The sequence below is a fragment of the Scleropages formosus genome, chromosome 8, assembly GCF_900964775.1.
Source record: "Scleropages formosus chromosome 8, fSclFor1.1, whole genome shotgun sequence".
NCBI lineage: Eukaryota > Metazoa > Chordata > Actinopteri > Osteoglossiformes > Osteoglossidae > Scleropages > Scleropages formosus.
Window position 1 is genome coordinate 22,343,860 of NC_041813.1, and position 13,154 is coordinate 22,357,013.

Here is a 13,154-nt window from a genome sequence, read left to right on the forward strand (position 1 = left end):
ATGACAAGATAACCTACAAACAAAATGAAGTGCTTTCGCCAAATAAGTTGTCTAAAATAAAATGATATGTTTCACACTCAACGTAAATAACATAATATTGATAACAGCAGTAAACACCACTAAAATGATTTTTGTGAATCCAGCATTGTGAGCATATGGATGTCTGACAGGTAGGATTCCATTAATTAAACACCAGCTCGCCGCTGTGTCCGCTTTCCATCTGAGAGACTGACATGTTTGTAGACTCAGGATTAAGACCTCCTCAACAATCTGTCCAGGTCCCCCCAACACCAGCTGCAGGAGTTTTTCAAAGACATGTTCTCAGGAATCTTCTCAGCTGGAAGGTGTAGAGGAGACCATAGAGAAGGATGTGCAGTTACACAATATTGAAGTTCAGAAGTGCTTTGTCTGACGGGGGGGCTCTGTGCCACACATAAGCGCACACTGAACTTCACAGTGCTTTGTGGAGTTGTGAATGCTTGCTGTGGCAGAGCTACTTTGCCAGTGAGCTGAAAAATCTGATGTGTGCTGTTTGTACTCTTCTCGGGAGGCTGATGTCAAAGAAGGTGAACCCATTTGTTTCAGATAGCTTCTCTTACCTGTGCTGGAGGAGTAGGTGGACGACAAGCACTACAGGACCTCTCACTTCTTTCCATCTTTCATTCCTGTGCCTTTCTTGTTAAATTTAATACATAACAGGGACTTCTTTGAATTTTCCACTGTACTGGAAATCCAAAGAAGAAGGATGCTAGTTCCTCTGTTGTATTTCCATGCATCCACCTGTCAGCTGAAAATATGGATGCAAAGCTGGAGACAGAATTCATGAGTAGCCTGCATTAGTGGAAACGAGAACATTTTCTAAGTTTAATTCTTATGTTTTCTTCATTTGTTTGTAGCTAGTTTGTAGTAAGATCTGTGAAAATTGGATCCAGGCTGTAGAACAATGGAGAGGAGAATCATATCTATTACATCTATAAACCACTCAAACAAGTGACACATGCCCTAAATGGGTTAAGATCCAAAAAAAGCAGCATGACTAAGCTCTGTGTCAGGAGTGTTGCCTTTTATATAGAGCGCAAGTTATTTACAATCAAACATGGAACTTTTAGGGATCAGAATTTAGTGTTATAACTTGTGTATTTTAGACAGACATTTTGCTGAATAATTAATGAGGACAGAGCTGTATTTCAAGCACCTTTTAGCTGATAAATATTAAAGAATTAATGCACTAGCTTTATATTTAGCTGGAAAAGCTGCTTTCCTTCCTATGAAACAGAGAGGACAGCAGCAGCCTTAAAGAGGCTTATTCAAATGATTTAAAAGCCAAGTTGTCAACAGAGAGGGGGAATCAGGAACAGGAGCAACGCTGCAGATAGAAGAGGTGCAGGGAGGGGAGAAACAAAGCAAACTTAATAAACTTGTCGGACTCTGTACGAAATGAATCAATAGCTTTCTGAGAAGAAGGAGCACAGAGTTTATGAAAAGACAGACTTTGTGCATTACAATCAAAACAGAAGTGGCCAGTGTGTAATCATTTGATAATAAGCTTGAAAAAGCCAAAGATGGAGCTAAAACTGTGACCATAGAGTTAAACGCTCAAGTCTTCGAAGAGGCCCTACAGATGTATTCAGACAGGAAGATGTAAACTGCATCATTCACATCAAGTGTGAATTCATTTATCTGTATATTTTATACAAACACATTCATACTCACATGCTATTCAAATAGCATGCTAAGTTTATGAATATTTTCCTCGTAAATGCTATGAGATGTTTGACTGGGGCTGCAGGTGTGGTAGTAGTTAAAGCTGCTGCCTTGCAGTCCAAGTATTCAGCTTCAAATCCTACCTCCCACAGTAGCACAGCTGAGGTAGGTATTCAGGACCAGGCTTAGGCCAAGTGAAACTATTTGACCTCATGGGGCCCCACATCCACTGGGAGTCGTGCAGTTGCTACCTTCAGCTTTAAAAAAATAAGGAATGCTGAACAATAGAGGTTGGGTGGGGTGGGTGGGGGGCAGGGATGTTGTTTTGTTGATATGAATATAGATGTAGATATTGTTGTCTTTTATTTTAATACAATGTTAGAGCACATCCTCCTGATACCTAATTTGAAATAATTTTAAGATCAGGAGGCCCCACAAAACTGGTCCGAAATTGCACGCCCTACTGCTAAGGCCAGCGTTGAAGGTATTTACCCTGAAATAATACCGTAAAATAACCCTGCTGTAAAAATGGATACATCACTGTAAGTCGTTTAAAACTATAAGTCACCTTAGAGAAAAGCGTCAGCTAAATAAATGTACTCATTGGGTTTTATTCATTTATTCATAAATGAAGGTAAATGGTTTCATCTGTACACGTGTCGAACTTTGGCTACAAAACGTGGTTGTTTGGCAGCCATGAATATCTTTTGTCTTGTGCTATATAAATTTGGTGCTATGCAATAAAGTGGTGTTTTGTGTGCTTGAGAAAGGGAAACGTATTGGTTAGGAATGTAAATTACGGTGAGTCGTGATTTGTTTGAGGGCAACAAGTCTGCACATGGGAATATTGTGTCCTGCAGAAGGACCGTTGACTGTTGATTGTTCCGTACGCAAGGGATAAGGCAAAGACCCGAGTGGAGAAATACGGTGAAAACGTATGCTGAAATGTTTATGCATGAATATGTATGAGTACAGTAAATAAAAGTGGACGAGCAAGCTTGTTTGGCAAGATTCCCCGTTCTTGGAGCAGGTTTCCTGACAACGCCATCGTTCTGAACTTACGGATCTGACTTGTGTTTTATTCGGTGGTTTTATCCTGTGGCCGAATAGGTTGAGGGAAGAGTGAAATGCGAAAATGAGTGACACATGAAACTTTTCTCACAGTCTCGAAAGTATTTGCTAAAATTACACAAAAAATCTTGGGGGTGGTTTAGAAATATCTGGGGGGAAAAAAAATCACACTACGCTATGAGGAAGCTGCAGCGGTGACCTGCAGTGCCACCTGAATCACTCCTCTGAGACTATGTGATGATTTGGCTACTTCATACTTCACCTGATAACGCGCATCTCATGGGGCAGCAACGCCTCACACAATCCATTTGAAATGATATCAGATTTTTAGCTTTGGGACCGTGCGATTAAATGCCATGCGGCTCCGTGTGTCATTCGCGGTGCTCACTCTGTAAGCCGAAGCCCTTGGCAGTTGCTCTGCAGTGTGACCTCATACTCGGCAAACACTAGCTTCAGCTATACATAATTGCAGCATAATGTTAAGAGCTGAACGTTAATTTGAAGGCTATTTTTATAGTACAAATGGCTGCACGTGCTCGTCCTTTGCTTTTCAATGGATTTGGAATATTAATGTCATGCGCTCAGTCGCAAGTGCGTTGCACAGCTCTCGCTACCTCATTTCTATTCATCAGCCGTACATCAAATTGTTCTCCTTTAAATAAGGAAAGGGAGCAGCATATGCCAGCAATTACAGGTGTCGTGCACAAAATGCCTTTGGTTTTATGTGACAATTAAGGACATGTATGTCAAATGTATACTGGAATACAAATCGTAGACAGTATGAAACATTTATGCCACTAGATGAAACAACAGGAAGAGCTATTCGCTGCTGGAATTTTTATTTCTCTGTGTTGGTAAAACCAAAATGTGGACAATGAGATAAACATTGTACACACTGAGAAAGTACTAATACATTGTTAATCTTTCATAATCCATGTGGGGGGGGGGGGGGATCTCTGATGGGCTGGACTTTGTCTTTTCCTGAAGAAGGTCATTTTTTCCAGAAGAATGGGAAGTAGTTGAACAGGAATAACTTTAGTGCGCTGGTTTGGAGTTTGGTTGAGTTCTTCAGGCCTAACACTGATAATCCATGTTGAAGACAACTGTGAGAATAAGCTCTCTGTATGAACTGAAATCCTCTTAGGCAAAGCTTCGTGGGTAAACTTGCCTTATGCAAATGATAAACCCCATTAGCTTTGAAAAACTAGTCAGCTGCATTGAGATTAATGACTGGGTGACTACTTGATTTAATAGGGTTATTTTACTGCTTCCGGGGGGTTGGGCGGGGGGGTATAAACAGGAAACTTAATGCAAGACATTATTCACTGTTGCTTCCAATATCGCTTTCTTGCTCTTAACAAGTTTCAGTGTTGGACAGTCAGGTCGTTGTGTGTTCGCTCTAGGCAGCACCGCGGAAAAGTTTTGGCGTTGGCTGTAGAGATTACATCATTGCTCACCATCACTTGCTGGAAACTTGATCTCTGCTGTTTGCCTTTTTTTTTTCCTTGAGCATATGCATTGTTTCATTCTTACTATTACTTTTATTATTTTCTGCTGGATGCATACTCTGAAAGGAACTCTTCCTTCTGAGTTTTTTAGCTGTTAGATGGAAGTCCAGAGTTTGGAAAAAAAGTGCAGTTTGCTGTCTTACACTGTCTGCGGTGTGGCATTGTTAGAAATGATTGTTGCAGTTTTGAAGTCACGGATTTGGGAAACACTCAGAGAGATAAAGGCAAGGGGGAGAGCACTGCCATTTTTCATTACAAGGTAAAAAATGGAAATCCTTATTCATGTTTTTTTCCTTTTCTTTTTTTTTATATAAGGCAGTAGCCAGCATTTTCCCAATTTTGTTGTTTGGGATTATGGATGCACAGTGTCAAGGAAACATGCCATGACATGTCGCTTTGAGACCGCAGTGTATATGGAACCATATCTATAATGCTCTGAAAAAGTGATGGTATAAGATTTGACAATAGCTGGGACCCCCACCTCCACCCCTCTGCACAAAAATCTAAACAAATGAAGCAGTTTCATCTATATGCACAAAGAGGCACAGGGAGACGTGCGTGCACCCTGTGATCACCTGCTTTTGCGTCTGTCTATCTCACAGTTTGCAGCCACAGAAAGGAGTGCAGATTAGCTAAAGCAGATTGGGCTCCATCGTGTTCTGGTCTTCCAGCTGAGGGCTTAATCTGTCATTAGAGTGTCCCTATCGTCAGCTTCTGATTCCAGGACAAGTAGGTTTGATTTGATTATTCGGTGCTTTTTTTATGCTGTTTGTTTGTTTTACGCATGATGGTTAGGGAATATACTCTTAACAACTCAATCAAAGTAATGCTTAGACAGTACGAAGGCTCTTTAAGAAGAAAAGAGCACCAGGTGCGTCCATAATTGTTTGAGTATAAGCAAATACCCGGTGTCACGACCATCCAAGCACCTCTACCACTGGCACCTGACTTTGATTAGGCACCTGTCCACAGTCAGAGCGTTCATCCATAAAAACCATCCCCAGATCCTTCCTAGTTGCGGAATCTCTTAGAGACAGCCGTACCCCCTGCATCCATGAACCATTACCCGGCCTCCTCCGTGTACCCCGCTCCTTGTTCCCTTTCCTGTCTCCTTGTCCCTGTCCCTGTTCCTGTTTCCCACGATATCGACCCTCAGTTCACTTCATCGGCTACATCTTCGGATTCTCCCCTCGGATTGAACCACGCTTGTTCCCGACTGAGACTATTGCCTCATCCTGCCTATCTTTATAAACAACGATCCCGCAACTGGGTCCGCACCCGGGTCTCCGGTCTCCTCTGCGTGACACCCGGTAGACAGGTTTGGAGAGAGATTTAATGCTTGTATTTGTTTCAGGGTTGCTGTTTTGTATGAAACTTTTTAGTTCCAGTTTTCGTCATTTCATCTGACAAAAGCTTAGGTAGTTCAGCTTTTCGCTTCTTCCTTTCTGAGTGCTTGAGCCCAATTCCTTCCTTCCTTCATAACAACACGTTTGTGTCTTTTTGTATTATGGGCTGTAATATCATAATATCGTTAAGGATAAGAACCATATATCCACCCAGCACTGTCTCACACCTGGTCACTTCTTGGATGAGACATGCCACTGCTATTTACAGACCTACAAATGCACCCTTCTCCACTATATACAAGAGAATTCTGGAAAATAATCTATGTGAAAAGGGCTAAAAGTTTACAACTCTCTGGTGCATGGGGAATGGCAAATCAGTTTTTATGAAAAAAACACCTGCAGCAACTGTGTATTTAAACGGTACATTCAGGGGGCTTTCTAGAAATTAATGTCTATATTTAGCAAAACTGTAAAAGCAGATTTTAATGTGTGAGATACCTCATATGGCAAACAAAATAAAGCAAGAGAAGCTCTTGCATTAGTAACTGAAGAGAATTCTTGAGATTCCCTTTCTCTAATGTAAAAGCAGCCCTTCTTGTTGGGCAACACAGCTGACACTGATTCGTAGTTCAAGATGGACCTCTAATTTACATACACACATACGTTGGCTGAAGCCGCTTGCCCCGAGCAGGGCTGCGGAAAGCTAGAGCCTAACCTAGCAACATAGGACATGAGGCCGGAGGGGGAGGGGGCAAACCCAGGACAGGACACCAGTCCATCACCAGGCACCCCAAGTGGGACTTGAACCCCAGACCCACCAGAGAGCAGGACCGTGCCCCCCCCCCACCTCTAATTAGCTCTAATTATCTCTAATTTAGTAGCTTTAAAATATTCAGATTAAATCAGACACTGATCATCTTTTTCACTTGCCTACCCTTAGTGGAAAGGCAAGATAATAAAAGGATGATTCTACATGATGCCTCTGTCCCGCCCATGCTGTGTTTCATGTATATGTATATATTTGTTTTTGTGTATGAACATCAACAGGATAATGTGGGTGTAAATGAGTGGAAGGTGGAAGGTTCTGATTATGAAATATTTTGCATGTACTCCGGACTCTTTAACTCTCCTTTAAACCCCACTGACAGTAGACAAAAATGAAATTCTTAGTGTGTTGCAGCCTTTCCTGTAGATTGACTTTAGGAGGAAGGCGTTAGAAGATGCCCGTCTGCAGCATTCATGGGAAATGAGATTTCCTTGAGGGCTGGAGTGAAGGGACTGATAGGCAGGGCCACGATCGTGAGGAGACTGGTGGTATTGCGCAAGAGTGTCCGAGATTTGTTTCCTTTATCCCTGAGCGGGAGATTAACCTGACGGCTAAAAGGAACCCATTTGCCAATGGCAGATTCACAAGCTGAATTTAGGGAAACGGCCTGTGCCTGATTGTAGGTGGTCGTTCGCCTCCTGGAATTCCTGCATGAGGCCAGCCTGTGTTTAGAGGTTCTCACAAAGGCATGTTTTCCTTCTCATTTAATTTGAGGTTAATGAAGATTATTTGGGGACTGGCCATAACATAATGGGGTTTTATTTCCCACCTATATAGATGGTATCGTGATCCCTTTCTCTTTGCTCAGTGTTGTTGAGATGGTTACCACAAAAAAAAACGGTTTTTACAATGTCAAAAATCAATAGCCAAAGCGTGGAGCCTGCTTGACTCTGATGAATTTGATCTATCAGCTTTCAGCATCTGGACGTTGATTGCCGAAATCGTACAAGACAGATGTCTTGCAAGAGCAAGGCCCATCTGGTCTCATCACTCCCCTGCAACCCCCACCCCATCACAAACGTTGACGTCTGGCTCACGCCTTTCCGATGGTTGCTTCCTCGGGACAAACCGCTGGACTCGGTAGTCTCCTTTAGCGTGTTTGCGTTCAGTTTTGTCTCCTAAGGAATTCATCCTTCGGTGCGCTTTCATGAATTGAGACGTCTACATGATTAAATAAAAGTTAATTCTGGTGCCAGCGTGATTCCCCAGTCAGACGTTAGAAGAGCTCTCAAACTGGCATTTGTGAGTTTTAATAACAGCATTGATCCTTCAGGGCAAATTAACTGTTGTCTCAATCTTTAATCTGAAATGTTACCGTTTCAACCTTGCTGCTGTTGTCGAGGTATTTGTCTAGGGACAGTTTTGGTACCTTCCCATTTTGAATTACAAAAAAAAAAACACTCCTTAATGCAACATGACCTAAGGTGTTCAGTTCTCTAGCTCCCTCTTCCTGCTGCTGATGTCCATTACACTTGCAGTTGCTCTCGCTGAGGCTCATGCCCATCCCTCTCCTTACATGCATGAGGCAATCCACATCAGCTCAACAGCATCTCACGGAACATTCTGGAAAAAAGGATTTTTTTTCCTCTCCTGTTTGTTTATTGGTTTTTGTTTTGTTTTCTCCATGCCATTCATGCAGGCTTTGATGTGTGCTTAGTTGTGTGAGCCGGTCGCTCTGTCGGCGAATGAGTGAGGGTGCGGGAGGGTGGGGCCCTCACATCTTAGTGCCAGCGCTGTTGCTCCAAGGCAGTAAGGCCCCCTTGTCTTTGTGCCAGGCCCTGGCACCCTCAGAAGGCGGATGAGATGGATCCAACCCATCACTGAATTTGTGCCACTCCTGTCACGTTTCTCATTAGAATGTGTCCTCCATGGCAACCCTGCCCCACTCTGCTCTATTGTTACCTCCATCACTGATTCAGTGCAAGTCTATTCACCCATCGTTTTCATAATACTAGTGCTTAGAAAATTGTTTGACTTTATCCACAGTAGCTGTTGTAATATATTCCTGGTTATTGTTGTGATTAGTATTTAGCTCAAATTTAACATCTTTTATTTATAAATAAAATTTGAATAGAATTTCAATATCATGATCAATACCAGAAAGTGCTTTATTACATAATACAGACATTTAGACGTTTTTACATTTGTCAGTTCCTTTGAAGTAGATGAATGCATTAGAGTGTTCTAGTCAAAACAGGATGGGTGTGGAGGTAGGGGGTGTCAAGCAGACCAGGGAGGCATAACGTCTCTAATTAGTACAGTGAGCTAATTACAGACTCATAAAAGTGCATCTAAATTATCATGTGCCATCCTATTGCTTGGGACTGTGGAGTGTAATTAAACTTGGGGGTGTGTCTTCGTGATACAAATGACAGAGGAAGGAGCAATTCTCCCTTTTCAGCCTTAGGCCCAAAGTCAGGGTGACCATTAGAGTAAAAGTGCCACAACAACCCATAAATGAGTCTGGCCGAAAAGGGAAAAAAAATCACTCCGTCAATTGCACAGGCCTGCAATAAACCTGTCCCGGTCATTTGACACTTTTCATAACAATTTAAATCCAGAAAAAATGTTGGAATTTTCCTAAAATCACATACCACACACATTTCACAAAGCACCCTGCTGTAAACAAACATATAGTTCATTTTATGAAAGCGCAATGACAATTAACAGTATCGGTGGACGAGACTATTGGAATGTGGTCGAAAGGGTGTCGCTCTGATGAACCCACGGTGGGTGGAGACATAGAACATTGTACAGAATGGAGTTTTAATAAAAATAGGAGCTTGACCTGTAGATTAAAGCTGTAGTTAGTGAAGTATCGTTGTGTTAAAAATGTGTGATTACAGTGGCTGCAGGGTAAATCAAAGTATGCCAAAGAAAGGCAGCATAATATACATGCAACTCTTATGCAAAAATCCTTTCTGATCATGTCCCTTGTCATCAGATCCTACCCACCACCACAGAGTTTGAACAAGCATTTTTCCTTCAGTTCTTTCTGAGGGCTTCTTCAACAAGTCTCCGCTCTTTTCCACGTTGCTTTCTCTTCTTTCCCTCTGCATGGACGTTCTAGGGGTCCCCAGACAAACAGTTGCCGCCTTCATTACTCACAGCACGATGCAAGAATGCTGGAGGAGCTGCTTTCATTCTCCGTGGAAGACCCAGCCTACGAACACGTAAAACCAAAGTAGAGCTCAGGGACTGAGAGAGGCCGTTGGTCCGGATGTACAGTCTTCTGTCATCTTTATTGCTTTTGTTAGAAACAGGCTGTGCCTTTTTCTTCAGAGACAGGAGGTAGTCCGGGGAGCACCAAAGAGATGGAGACTAGAGGCACTTGCCTCCTGCTGCTACATGCCCCCCCCCCCCCCAACCCTACCCACCCACCAACCCCGCTCATACACCCGTAATTACCAGGCTCTCCGCCGGCAAGACAAATGGCTGCACAAAGTCAGCTGCTGAAGACTTTATACATGATTCCCCCACCACTCCAAATCCTGGAGCTTCACAAGCCATATGACCCGACAGAGTTGTGCAGGAAGAACTTTAAATTAAATAAGGATGATTAGTGCTGTCAGCACCCTGCTACCTATGAGCTTGATTCAGGAGCATTGTTATATGCTGGCAGATCAGCGCCACTGAAGTGGTACCCAGCTCCTGTAGTTTCCACCCTGCTTTCCAGCTGGACTTCCAAGATACTGGAAGGTAACAGGTAAAGCACATGCAGAGTACAAAACTCCCATTCCATACTGTTCACATTCGAAATTCACTTCAGAAGTGAGCTGTTCTTAAAATACACACACCAGCTATTTTTATTACCAAAGTTTTCTTGTGATTAAACATAACTGATCTACAATTTTGTGTGTTCAAGAGTATTTATCCGTCGGTGATCTTTTGTCATTTTATCATGTTGTCAGGTCAAGATATATATGGTGCTTATATAAGCTGTTTTATCAATTTAAAGTTATTTAGATGTTTTTAGGATTATGTTTTTAAAAATGCCTATTTGGCACCTTTATGATAATTACCTAAACTGAGCCAGGTGCATTTCATCATCTTGAAAGATCACATAAAATGTAATTTAGGTCCAAGTGTTTATGTCTGTAATCCACTTACATTCAATCGGATGAATGGAAAATAAATATCACTGATTCTGTGAGGTTGCACAATTAAAATATCAGATCACTTATTCTCTCAAGAAGAACAAGTGGAACTTAATTTTTAAGTTCAAGCAAAAAAGCTGAATAAAGTTGTACAAGGTGGAGGGATTGCTGAAGTTTGCAGTGAATTCTTGATTCATTTCTTTTAAGCTCAGTTATAGTGAAAACCTAGGCTTGATTTAATTTTTTAAACCAAACATGTTCAACTGTGGGGGTGCGGTGGCGCAGTGGGTTGGGCCGCAGTCCTGCTGTCCGGTGGGTCTGGGGTTCGAGTCCCGCTTGGGGTGCCTTGCGATGGACTGGCGTCCCGTCTTGGGTGTGTCCCCTCCCCCTCCGGCCTTACGCCCTGTGTTGCCGGGTAGGCTCCGGTTCCCCGTGACCCTGTATGGGACAAGCGGTTCTGAAAATGTGTGTGTGTGTGTGTGTGTGTGTGTGTGTGTTCAACTGTGTGCTCTATTCACCATACCTGTGACCAGATTTGAAAGTTATGTTGCCCCTTCTGAGAGAGACCTTTTGCAAGAACATTTTGTGCTCGAATGAGACTGAAACGAAACACTATATTTGGTACACACCAAAGAGAGCCCTGCCCCTGCATAACACCACCTTGATCTTTAAGCATGGTATGTGCAGTATGGGCTTGTTTTTAATAGAAGGGTCTTGTCATCGAGGGCAAGTTGAATGCAACCGATGTAATACAAGCCAAACTTGGAAAAGAACAGGAGAATTGCATTTAGGGTGAATATTCATGTCTGAACAAAGAAATGACCCAAAACACACAGCAAGAATAACAAGGCTTTCAAACAAGAGTGTTTGCATTGTGGAATGACTCAGTGAAAGCCTAAACCGACCGGATGGAATGTGTGGTATGACCTGCAAATTCATGTGTCTAACGCTCTCTGTATAACTTGGCAGGCCTAAAGTAAATTTGCATGGAGAAATGGGCAAAAATTCTCATATTTAAAATATGCAGTGCTGATACTGACAAGCTCACAAAGAGCAGTAATTCCTGCCAAAGGCCTGTCTACAAAGTGTTGACATGGGGGAGGAGTGCTTACTTTAATGAGAAATATTTTCCGAATTCATTTTTGGAAAATAAGTTCTTGAACACTGTTTAAGACATCAGAATTAGTATCAACATCAGCCAGTGTTTTATTATTAGTAATAATACATCTTATCATAATCTTATACAGCGCCTTTATAAGCAACTTCTCAAAGTGCTTCATGAAAAGAAGAAAAATGTGTGGAAAATATATATTTTAAGATATATTATAAAGGTCAGCATAATAAAAAAAAAATTATAAGACAACAAAAGACACCACTGTAATATAAAGAGAAAATACATGGCAGAGGTTCTCAGTCCAGCCGTTGCTCTGGTGCAGTAGATCACACCTTCTGCACAACAGCATCACACGGCGGCCAGTCTTAGAATTTATTGACTCCACCACGTGAAAAAAGTAAAACAAATTAAGAGAGAGAAAGGGTTTATTTAGTGCTGTTTTATTTGTTATTGTTTATTTGTATTGATCTGAATATTTTCAGTCATAATTCTGAAAATAATATTCAATATTATTGCTTTTGGTACATGCAGATCAAGAAAGCTGCCCAGGCTTGAAATGAACAGTCATAGCAACGTAATCAGAACCCTAAAGGCTCAGATTCAGCATCAGCCAGTCTCAAAATTATTGACAGAAGACGAGCGAGTTGTCATTTTGGCTGAATGACAAATAGAGATCTCAAGAAAAAATTTGTGAACCCATTGAAATCATCTGCATTTCAGATTGAATAGTTTCCAGAATGATCTAATCTCAGCTGTATTCTCTGTGTTTGTGTTCCAGATATGAGTATCTTCTCTACTGTGATGACAGAGAGTGCCACCTTCAAGCCCCCAAGATTCTGGTCCCTCGACTTGCCGTTTGACACAAGGACAGAATCTGCAGTTTGACTGTGTTGGTGTGTGAGTGTGTAGGAGATGGTCAGTAATACGTGCGTGTAACTACGTGACCAACTCTAACTGTGTGATCTACAACACTGCCTGTCATTCCATCCCATCCTGTTACACCACTTCTTTTACTCTTACTGCTTCCATTAATTGAAAACCATGAGCCAAGAGGAATCCAACCTTTACCAATTCCAACTTCAAATGATTAGTCTTGAAACTCTTGAAAGATCAACTCCGTGATTAGCTCTCTCACCTTAATCACTTCCTCACCCAGAGGCCATGAATGCAGCACTGAAATTCAATGTACACTGCAAATTTGAAGCTGAAACCCTTGTGGTACGGTAGACTATTGAGCTTCGTGGCATCCCTGTCCCATACTGTCACAAATGAAGGTCACTCACCCTCCATTTTCCACTCTTCCTTTGCTTCTTTATGGGTTTGTTCATATTTAATTAGCTTCTTCCAGGCCTAATTTTGTGATGTACAGGAAACATTATAAAGAGGCCTAAGGCATTAACACGGTAGTGTGAAAGTCCACCAGTGAAGAACTTGTGTGTGTGTGTGTGTGTGTTGGTCTTTGCTTTAATCACATTTAATTATAGTATT

The 13,154-nt window shown here is 41.9% G+C and overlaps 1 protein-coding gene across 2 annotated transcripts in view; it reads left to right on the forward strand.

Annotated features, from left to right (window-relative positions):
* The window catches only part of tsnare1 (T-SNARE Domain Containing 1), a 148,488-nt gene extending 135,975 nt beyond the window's left edge, over positions 1-12,513 (forward strand). For both annotated transcript variants that reach the window (XM_018756973.2, XM_018756974.2), the window contains exon 12: positions 12,445-12,513. The gene's annotated coding sequence lies outside the window, so the exon portion shown is untranslated. The remainder of the gene's footprint in view (positions 1-12,444) is intronic.
* Positions 12,514-13,154: the final 641 nt, after the last annotated feature.